We start from the raw sequence: 11,932 nt of genomic DNA, 5'->3' as shown, positions 1-11,932 counted from the left end.
TTTTATAATAAAGTTTCTTAATGTTATAATAATAAGCATGATGCTACTATGTCCGTATTTTGTTTTTATCGACACCTCTCTCTCTAGACATGTGGACATGATTTTCGATGTCGGCTTTCGCTTGAGGACAAGTGAGGTCTAAGCTTACGGGAGTAGATACGTCCATTTTGCATCATGTTTTCCTATTGTTATTTATAATGTTTTTATGCATAATAATGCTTTATGGAGTAATTCCAATGCCTTTTCTCTCATAATATGCAAGGTCTACACAAAAGAGGGAGAATACCGGCAACTGGAATTCTGGACCTGAAAAAGCTACGTAAAGACACCTATACTGCACATCTCCAAATAACCTGAAAATTTACAGAGAATTATTTTGTAATATATGAAAAATAGTAGAGTAAATAACTACTGGAGGGGGTCCACCTGGTGACCACAAGACACCAGGGCGCGCCAGGCCCCCCAGGCTTTCCCTGGTAGGTTGTGGCTAGCCCAGCCCACCTCCGGTGCCCATGTTCTGGTACTTAAGGTCTTTTGACCTAGAAAAAATAAGATGGCTTTCTGGACGGAGCGCCACCGTCTCGAGGCAAAACTTGGGCAGGAGCAATTTTGCCCTCTGGCGGAGCGATTCCACCGGGGGAACTTCAGGGGAAATCGAAGACATCGTCATCACCACAAACCCTCTCATGTTTGGGAGGCCAATATCCATCAACATCTTCAACAACACCATCTCCTCTCAAACCCTAGTTCATCTCTTGTGTTCAATCTTTGTACCGGAACCTCAGATTGGTACCTGTGGGTCACTAGTAGTGTTGATTACATCTTGTAGTTGATTACTATATGGTTTATTTGGTGGAAGATTATATGTTCAGATCCATTATGTTATTTAATACCCATTGTCGGTGTCAAAACCAGCGGATCTCGGGTAGGGGGTCCCGAACTGTGCGTCTAAGGCGGATGGTAACAGGAGGCAGGGGACACAATGTTTTACCCAGGTTCGGGCCCTCTTGATGGAGGTAAAACCCTAAGTCCTGCTTGATTAATATTGATGATATGGGTAGTACAAGAGTAGATCTACCACGAGATCAGAGAGGCTAAACCCTAGAAGCTAGCCTATGGTATGATTGTATGTTGTCCTATGGACTAAAACCCTCCGGTTTATATAGACACCGGAGAGGTTAGGGTTACACAAGGTCGGTTATAAAGGAGGAGATGTACATATCCGTATTGCCTAGCTTGCCTTCCACGCTAAGTAGAGTCCCATCCGGACACGAGACGAAGCCTTCAATCCTGTATCTTCATAGTCTAACAGTCGGACCAATGGAGATAGTCCGGCTGCCCGAAGACCCCCTAATCCAGGACTCCCACAGTAGCCCCTGAACCAGGCTTTCAATGATGATGAGTCCGGCGTGCAGTATTGTCTTCGGCATTGCAAGGGGGGTTCCTCCTCCGAATACACCACGGAAGAATTTTGAATATAAGGATAGTGTCCGACCCTGCAAAATAAGTTCCACATACCACCGTAGAGAGAATAATATTTCCACAGATCCAATTTGCTGACTTGTTTTGGCAACACGACATTACGTCACGGCCCGGTGATTATTTGAACCGTTTCCTTTAACTAGCCCCGCACATAACGCGAGGCAGTTTTTTGACACGTCTTGTCAAAGCAGAGATCATGTCCCCTTATCATGGGATTCTCATCAATACGGGTGTGGGTAACCCAACCGCGCCATCGATTGCGGCGCTTGGGGGACAAGCGAGTTTTACCAGGCTAGTGGGGACGCATAGTTTCGTCCGCCCATATAAAGGGATAAGGATTTACCTTTTCATCCACGCCTTCTTCCTCCTTTGCTCATCCACCTTCGCACACACGAGCCCCAGCGCCCAAGTTCGCATTCCCCACATCGACCTTCTCCAACCATGTCCGGAGCGGGAGGCAGGTGGATGGTCTCCTCCGTCATGGAGGGACACGTCAAGAAGCTGAGGAGAGTCGGATACTTGCCCGATGACATCGCGCACCAGCTCCCAGAGGAGGGGCAGCTCATCCCCACCCCCAGGCCCCATGAGAGGGTAGTGTTCCTTACCCATTTCCTCCGTGGACTGGGATTCCCTCTCCACCCATTTGTCCGGGGGCTCATGTTCTACTACGGCCTGGATTTCCACGATCTGGCCCCGAACTTCATCCTCAACATCTCGGTGTTTATCGTCGTGTGCGAGGCCTTCCTCCGCATCAAGCCTCACTTCGGCTTATGGCTGAAGACTTTTAATGTCAAGCCGAAGGTAGTGAACAGCCGCCAGGCGGAGTGCGGAGGCGCCATGGTGGGCAAGATGCCCAACATCACCTGGCTCGAGGGCTTCTTCGTGGAGACAATAAAGGGGTGGCAATCGGGGTGGTTCTACATCACTGAGCCGCGTGACCCTACATGGGTAGCGGCCCCCGAGTTCCGATCTGGCTTCCCCACATGGCTCACCTCCTGGCAAGAGAAGGGCTTGTCCTGGGGTAGTTCGGGAGAGCTGACCGAACTCCAAACATGTATTCAGAAGATGGTCAACAAGAAGCTCAAACTCGTCAACGTAGTCCAGGTCATGCTCAACCGCCGGATCCTCCCGTGCCAACAACGGGCCTTCAACTTGTGGGAGTTCGACCCGGCGCAGCACCGAACTCTGAACAGGCTCTTCGACACAACTCACGAAGATGCCTGGAGGGTGCTGTTCAAGAGCGCCGAGGTCCCCCCTCCCACTACTGAGGATCGCGGATTCAGCACGAAGCGCCAAGCCAGTGCGATAAGCTGCTTTACGTCTTAGAGGATACTTGTTTTTCATAGCTTGACTCCATGCGGGATCTAAACTCCCGTACCTTTGACAGGACTGGCAGGAGACGGCCGGACAGATCGACTGTCCGGCTCCTTTGCCCGTAGGCCCAGCAAACGCTCTTTTGACCAAGATGCTGACCCCGGCTCCTTATACGGTGCCGGAGAAGACCAAGAAGGCCAAGGGAACCCGAAAGAGTTCCCGGCGCCAGGCGTCATCGGACTCACCGTCCGAGTCCTCCACGGCGCAATCCTCCCCCGAAGACGAGGAGGCAGAAGAAGATGCTCCTCCTCCAGACGGAGGAGACAAGAAAAGGAAGGCCGCCCCAACTGGGGAGGCCGAAGGGTCCAAGAAGGGCAGGACTCTCCTTCCGGACAGCTCTACCACCACCGTCGATGGCGAAGACGAGTGGCTGCCCAGGGTCAAGCCCCTGGGGAAGTCGTAAGTATTCAGATACCAGAGTCACTCATAGCACCCCTTTTTCGCACTACTAACGCCGAATGTGATAATGTAGGCCGCCCCGAGCCCATATTAATGTATCATCGGACGGCTCCCTGGGCTCGTCGGATATGGATAGCGATCCAGTTCCGACTTCCACCTCCCCCCATCCTGTGGACGATGCCGAGGTGCTGTCTCAAGAGGCACCGGGTCGAGGGGAGACAGTCCCGGAGGCGCCTCAAGGCGACCTCCCGGACTCCGGGAGCAGAGGAGACAAGGCCCCTGAGGGCTCCGAGTTTGGCCTTCAGCCGAACACCGCGCCGGAACCTCCAGTGGTTCCGGACTCGGGCAGGCGGCCTCCTTCTAAGAGGAGCAAGACGCCTGCACGGGTGACCTCTGTCCATCCAGAGGCGCCAGACAATCTGCTAGAAGCGCTTCACAGCGCTTCCATCAACGAGGAGCACCGCACTATTATGAGTGCAGTGGTCCAGAAGGTTTAGTCCGCTAAGAGCGGACTGACTGAAGCATGTGCCAGCCTTCTAACAGGCTTTGAGGTAGGAAAAATATTACCGCATAGACAGTAGCCCCTGATGCTCTGTTTGGTGTTCACAAAGAAAAGCCGAACAGAGGATCAAACAATATCGCAGGAGTCTAATATGAGTATGTCAATATGCATATGCAGGCTTCACTGCTGGCGTCCGTCGCACTAACTGCAGAGGTCGCCGTACTGAAGCAGGACCTTAGAGGGTCCCAGGACGAGCTCGGCCTTACCAAGAGGCAGCTCGAGGAGAACAAAGGTAAGTAGTACCTAGTCCGTGGATATGTATGAAAAGAATGCGATTGCAAAATGACAGGATCATCATGAATTTGCCAGGGGCTGCGACCGAAGTGGCGACCCTAAAGCAAGCGCTGTCCGAGGCCAAAGATAAGGCGGCCAAGGAGCGCACCGAGCGAGAAAAGCAAGAGGCTCGGGTGGGCGAGGTGTAGCAAGAGCTCCAGGCTCTCGCGACGAAGCACGAGGTGTTGGAGCTTGACTCAAAGACGCGAGAGTCTGAGCTTGTCACGGCCTTCGAGAGCGCAAAAAGTGCCAAGGACGAAGCCCAAAAGGCCCTCCAGGAGATCGATGCAATGAAGAAGATAGCGGCGGGTAAGGCATTCTATATGCAAAGCAAGCATGTAAAAGTAAATTACCGATTACTTACCCAAATCCGGAGCTCTCCAGGAGCATTCGCAGATTTGCCCCGCAGCGTGTTTGATGCCGCACAATTTTACCAGGCCAAGGATGGAAGCTCAACGGAGAAGCTGTTCTGGTCTCAGTATACTGGGGCCGAAAACCCGGTGCCAATGAGCGACCAGCTGAAGCAGCTGGTCGAGCTACATAAGGCGGCCGAACAGGCCATGAAGGGCTTTATAGTCCGACTGCTGCCTCGCGACGCCCTTCCGAACAGCTTCTTTGGCCTGGTGAGGCGGCTTGTGGATGCCTGCCCGCGGCTGGAGGTCGTCAAGCGATCTGTTTGCATTGAAGGTGCACGCCGGGCTTTCGCCCGTGTGAAATTGCAATGGGTCAAGCTAGACGCCGTGAAGCTGGTCAAGGAAGGGCCGCCGGAGGGCAAGGAGCATCGCCACCCCAAGATGTACTACGAGGGTGTTCTGCCGGGTGCCCGTCTCATAGCGGACGAGTGCACAAAAGATGTAATATTTGAGTAAAACTTGCTCGTGTGATCCTGTATTTATGAAAACTTGTTTCATATGCACTATGCAACGCTTGTTTGAATTTAAAATATTACCTTCTGTTTGGCTATTTATCCAATCTGAGAGATGGCTAGTCCTCGGCTTCTGCCCCCATGCCGCGAGTGCTGGGGTGTTCGGGATAAACCTGAGCACTCTTGTTCCCATTTTTGGGTCCTTCGAGGGAGGTGCTCAGCACAACGAACAAGGCAACCGGACTAATAATGCTTTATCACTCTCACTTAGCCATAGAATTCTATAATTTTAAATTTCGGCGAAGCCCCTGGTATTCCGAAGGCCGAATTCGGGGCGCGATACACGCCTTTAAGCCGGACAGGGCCGGCCCCTCGCTCTAAGCGGCATAAGTCTTTAGGGACTCGAAACCTCGCCGGACAGCGACCAGTCTCTCGCCTTATCATGACAGTCAGTTTTAGATTTCTCTACTGAGGTGCTTAACCCAGCAGAACCGGGGCACAATCGCAGTAGTTCTCCTAACGCTACATTAGCCGATAGAGCGGAATGTAAGGTACCAAAACATAGGAGCCGGGCAAACCCAACATTTGACCAAAGACATGATTCGGAGCTGATGCATATAATGCTATAAGTTCGGGGTGCCGCACTTGTGAAAGTGTTCGGACTTTTCACACCATATTGTGGGGTACATAAGCCCCTGGTGTATTGGCCGTACCAAATTGTACGGTTGCAAGGCATCATTAATGAACACACACACACACACATATATATATATATAACATGAATGCAATAATAGTCGTAATGTTATGCATTGTTTATTCAAAAAGGTGCGTTAAAGCAGAATGATACAGATAGTGTGATAAGCAAAGAGTAGGAAAATGTCCCTTCCAAGGGCAAGCTGAGGAATAGTATTAAATCAAATATTTCGCTCGTTACTGTAATCCACCTGGGAATTCCATGGTGTGACATAGCTTTCTGCTTCCTTGGTTGCTGCATCATGTGTTCGGCAATAGTGCTGCCAGACAGGGTTTCCAGAGATTAATGTCCTGAAAAAGAGAAAATAACCAAGCGGGAAGCCCCTAGTGCGGTTTAAGCCGCGTCTTGGGGCGTGCCGCAGTTGTGCCCCCTCCCCGCCTGTGCCCATGGTATTTTAATGCGTAATTATGTACGTGTGGCACGAGTTTCGCCGCTTGGCTGGGACTGGGGTGGGGCCGCATTGCTACGCGAGCTCAGATCGCGCCAGGCGGTCTAGTTGCTAATTGCTCCGAGCGCGCTTGAAGGTGCCCGGGTCTTGAAACGCCGAACTGGTGGATTGCCTTGAGAGGCTGGTTTGCGCTTCTGCTGCAAGGGCCGCAGTGTGCTCCTCCGTTCGGAGATAGCGCTCTGTGTTTCCGGTGACTATAATAACCCCACGATGTCCTGGCATCTTGAGCTTGAGGTATGCATAATGCGGTACCGCATTGACTCTCGCAAATGCGGTTTGCCCGAGCAGTGCATGATAACCACTGCGGAACGGGACTATATCGAAGATTAACTCTTCGCTTCGGAAGTTATCCGGGGATCCGAATACCTCTTCCAGTGTAATTGAGCCTGTGCAATGGGCCTCTACGCCTAGAATAACGCCTTTAAAGGTTGTTTTTGTGGGTTTGATCCTTGAGGGGTCGATACCAATTTTGTGCACTGTGTCCTGATAAAGCAGGTTCAGGCTGCTGCCGCCATCCATAAGGACTCGAGTGAGGTTAAATCTGTCAATGATTGGGTCTAGAACCAGTGCAGCGAATCCGCCATGACGGATACTAGTGGGATGGTCCCTGCGATCTAAAGTGATCGGATAGGAGGACCATGGGTTGAACTTTGGGGCGACTAGCTCCAACGCATATACGTCCCTCAGCGCACGCTTCCGCTCCCTCTTGAGGATGTGGGTTGCGTATATCATGTTCACCGTCCACACTTGTGGGGGAAACCTCTTCTGTCCTTCGGTGTGTGGCTGCCGAGGCTCCTCCTTGTCATCGCTATGTGGCCCCTTATCCTTGTTTTCGGCAATTAACTTGTCGGCCTGCTTGAACACCCAACAATCCCTATTGGTGTGATTGGCTGGCTTGTCTGGGGTACCGTGTATTTGACACGAGCGATCGAGTATGCGGTCCAAACTGGACGGGCCCAGCGTACTTTGTTTAAATGGCTTTTTCCGCTGACCGGGTTTAGAGCCTTTGAATCCGGCATTAACTATCGTATCCTCGGTATTATCGTTGTTAATGCGGCGCTTATGTTTGTTGCGACGGGACCTGCTATTGCCGTCCTTGGTATCCGAGGTACCATGGTTCTTTGATATATTGTTACTGCGAGCCAGCCAGCTGTCTTCTCCCGCACAAAAGCGGGTCATGAGTGTTGTGAGGGCTGCCATAGAGTTCGGCTTTTCCTGACCAAGGTGCCAGGCTAGCCACTCGTCGCGGATGTTGTGTTTTAAAGCCGCTAGGGCCTCTACATCCGGACAGTCGACGATTTGATTTTTATTTGTTAGGAACCGAGTCCAGAATTGCCTGGCCGATTCTTCTGGCTGCTGAATTATGTGGCTCAAGTCATCGGCATCTGGTGGTCGCACATAAGTGCCCTGAAAGTTGTCGAGGAATGCGGCCTCCAGATCTTCCCAACAGCTGATGGACTCTGCTGGCAAGCTGTTAAGCCAATGCCGCGCCGGTCCTTTGAGCTTTAGTGGGAGGTATTTGATGGCATGTAAGTCATCACCGCGGGCCATGTGGATGTGGAGGAGGAAATCCTCGATCCATACCGCAGGATCTGTTGTGTCGTCGTATGATTCAATATTTATAGGTTTGAAACCTTCTGGGATTCGATGATCCATTACTTCGTCTGTGAAGCATAAGGGGTGTGCGGTGCCTCTGTATTGGGTTATATCGCGACGCAGCTCAAATGGGTCTTGCCCGCTGTGTTCGGCCCGGCCGGATTTACTTTTACTGTATCCGGCATGACGTTTATCATCTCGCATAGTGGCACGCCCTCGTGATCCGTAGATCGATCTTGCATGTTTTGCTTTGTCCTCCAATACGTCTCGCAGGTCTGGCGTGTTTCCCCATGCTTTTTTATTTGAATGGCGTCGGGGTGCGGGCTGAGCTTTTGGCTGGAATGCCTCTCTATCACGGCCACGAGGTGGCCGATCAGCCGCATCATACGCTTCTTCGTCCAGTCGAGGTAGCAGCCTGCATTTTGGGTAACTCTTGGAGGGGCGCTCGAGTTTATATTCCTTGGCCGCGAGGACTTCAGTCCATCTGTCAGCTAGCAGATCTTGATCAGCTTGAAGCTGTTGCTGTTTTTCTTAAGGCTATTTGCCGTGGCCATAAGCCGGCGCTTGAAGCGCTCTTGTCGACGGGATCCTCTGGCACGGCGAATTCGTTATCGCTGAGGCTTGCCTCGTCTTCAAAGGGGGGCATGTAATTATCATCCTCTGCCTCTCCGTCTGCCGCTCTCTCAGGAGGGCTAGCTCCTCCATCCTCCTGCTCTAAATCTTGCTGAAGGGGGTTGTTGTTGTCTTCGGCGCTATCCGAAGTGTTATTACCTCCTGTGCGGGTATCACCACTTTTTCTTTGGCGGGACTTAGAGCGGCGCCGCTGACATCGGCGCTTGGGTTGCTTCTTGGAGGGGTCATCCCCTGCCATCTCGTTGCCATTGCCTTCTTTGGGTGTATCCACCATGTATATATCGTATGATGAGGTGGCTGTCCAGTGCCCTGTGGGCAGTGGTTCCTCTTCGTCTCCCGCATCGTCGTCCATACCGTCGATATCTTCGGAGTCGAAGTCGAGCATGTCGGTTAAGTCATCGACAGTGGCTACTAAGTGGGTGGTGGGTGGGCCGTGAATTTCTTCGTCGTCCGCATCCCAGTCCTACCAGACGTAGTTCGGCCAGGACTCTCCTGACAAGGAGAGAGACCTTAATGAGTTCAGTATGTCACCGAAGGGCGAGTGCTGAAAGATATCCGCGGAGGTAAAGTCCATGATTGGCGCCCAATCAGATTCGATAGGAATGGGCGCAGGCGGTTCGGAGTCCATGGCCGGAGAAGAATTCGGCAGTTTAACAACACGGCTCTCAGGCAAGTTAAGGTCGATGTTCGGCTCGATCACCGCTGAGGGTAACGCCTCCGTGGCGGGGTCCATCCCCCCCGTCCATGGTCGGCGCAACTGGCTCCGAATTGAGGGTCGGAGCGGCTGCCGGTGCGATCTCCAGAACACTGACTGATGGTAGAGCTAAATCTTACTCATCGTGACCGCGTGACGCACAAGGCAGAGGCTCGAATCCGTCGAAGATCAAGTCTCCGTGGATATCGGCCATGTAGTTTAAGCTTCCAAACCTGACCTGATGGCCAGGGGCGTAACTTTCAATCTGCTCCAGATGGCCAAGCGAATTGGCCCGCGGTGCAAAGCCGCCGAACACGAAGATCTGTCCGGGGAGAAAAGTCTCACCCTGAACTACATCGCCATCGATGATAGTAGGAGCCATCAAGCCTAACGGCGACGACACAGAGGAACTCTCAATGAAAGCACCAATGTCGGTGTCAAAACCGACGGATCTCGGGTAGGGGGTCCCGAACTGTGTGTATAAGGCGGATGGTAACAGGAGGCAGGGGACACAATGTTTTACCCAGGTTCGAGCCCTCTTGATGGAGGTAAAACCCTACGTCCTGCTTGATTAATATTGATGATATGGGTAGTACAAGAGTAGATCTACCACGAGATCAGAGAGGCTAAACCCTAGAAGCTAGCCTATGGTATGATTGTATGTTGTCCTACGGACTAAAACCCTCCGGTTTATATAGACACCGGAGAGGTTAGGGTTACACAAGGTCGGTTACAAAGGAGGAGATATACATATCCGTATTGCCTAGCTTGCCTTCCACACCAAGTAGAGTCCCTTCCGGACACGAGACGAAGCCTTCAATCCTGTATCTTCATAGTCTAACAGTCCGGCCAATGAAGATAGTCTGGCTGTCCGGAGACCCCCTAATCCAGGACTCCCACACCCATCTTATCTTGAGCATGAATATTAGTTGTGAGTAGTTACTTTTGTTCTTGAGGTCATGGGAGAAGTCATGTTGCAAGTAATCATTTGAACTTGATATGTGTTCGATATTTTGATGATATGTATGTTGTGATTCCCCTAGTGGAGTCATGTGAACGTCGACCACATGGAAATACACCATCTTTGGGCCTAAGGGAATGTATTGTGGAGTAGTTATTAGATGATGGGTTGCTAGAGTGACAGAAGTTCAAACCCTAGTTTATGTGCTACTTCGTAAGGGACTGATTTGGATCCAAATGTTTAATGCTATGGTTAGATTTTTATCTTAATACTTTTCTCGTAGTTGCGGATGCTTGCGAGGGGTTAATCATAAGTGGGAGGCTTGTTCAAGTAAGAACAACACCCAAACACCGGTCCACCCACATATCAAATTATCAAAGTAGCAAATGCAAATCAAACCAACATGATGAAAGTGCCTAGATGAAATTCCCATGTGCCCTCAAGAACACTTTGCTTATTATAAGAGACCGTTTTGGCCTGTCCTTTGCCACAAAAGGATTGGGCTACCTTGCTTCACTTTATTTACCGTTACTGTTACTTGTCCATTACAAATTATCTCGCTATCGAACTACCTGTTACCGACTATTTCAATGCTTGTAGAAAATACCTTGCTGAAAATGACTTGTCATTTCCTTCTGCTCCTCGTTAGGCTCGACACTCTTACTTATCAAAAGTACTATGGTTGATCCCCTACACTTGTGGGTCATCAATATGCTGTCAACTCAGGCAATGAAATTGAAATATTTATTATTATTATTATTATTATTATTATTATTATTATACCATAGAGGTAGCACACTTAATTGATCTCACTCCATCATGTATGAACAGAAGATATGCAATCAGGTTTGCGAATAGCACACGGTTCTTTCATGAAAGCCGTGTGTCAACCAAACCGCGTGAGGGATTTGATCGTGCGTTCTGATTGGCCAGAACCCAAACCCCACGGATCGTACATCTGCACCGTTGGATGCTCCAAGATCGAACGGCAAACCGACCCTTTCAACACCACATGCAGTTGCGGTTGTGATTTTATTTATATGCACAAAATGCACGTTAAATTCAAAAAATGTCTTAAATATAGCAAATGATAGCTGAAATGTGCCAAAAAATCAAACCCGTGGTATAATGGTGATTGCATACCGTGGAAATTTTTATGAGGCCAAACGATGAAGTCACCGGCCACTGGAGTTTGAATTGACACATCTCCTTTTGAAAACCATGATCCTTTGCGTGAGATGCTCCGGTTTCCAAGGAGCGATCATCAAAATTGTGCCAAACTTTACCAAAAAAATCCGTGGGGTCGTGAGAGCACGCCACGAGCACACACCGTTTTTGATGATGTCCAGACTCCATATGAATTTCCTATAATTAAAATACCAACTAGGCCTACACCGATGGCCGCACCTCGCGGCCGAAATGTTTGAAACTTCTCCCCGCTTCTCGGACAATGGTTGAAAACTCGCAAAGCGACACACAAATGATTTGTACACCTTCTTTGCTAACTAACACCCACATGTAGTTGTAGTAGGGTTTTGATTTTATATGCACTAAATGCAAGGTAAATGCAAAAATGACTTAAATATAGCAGACGAGACCTGAAACAGGCCAGAAAATCAAACCTAGGTTATACCCATGATTGTTTACCATGAAAAAAATTCGAGGCGGAATGATGAAGTCACCGATGATTGGAGTCCGAAGTGCCGCATCTCCTTTTGGAAACTATGATCCTTCTTGTGAGATGCTCTGGTTTGGAAGGTGCGAGCATGAAAACTTGTGCCAAACTTTACCAAAAACTTTCCATGGGGTCATGAGAGCACGCCATGGTGACACACCGATTTTCGTTATTTTCGGACTCTATATGCATCTCTTGTAATTAAAATACCAACAA

Source organism: Triticum aestivum, chromosome 5A (assembly GCF_018294505.1).
Source record: "Triticum aestivum cultivar Chinese Spring chromosome 5A, IWGSC CS RefSeq v2.1, whole genome shotgun sequence".
Classification (NCBI taxonomy): domain Eukaryota; kingdom Viridiplantae; phylum Streptophyta; class Magnoliopsida; order Poales; family Poaceae; genus Triticum; species Triticum aestivum.
Note: the sequence above shows the minus strand (reverse complement) of the source record.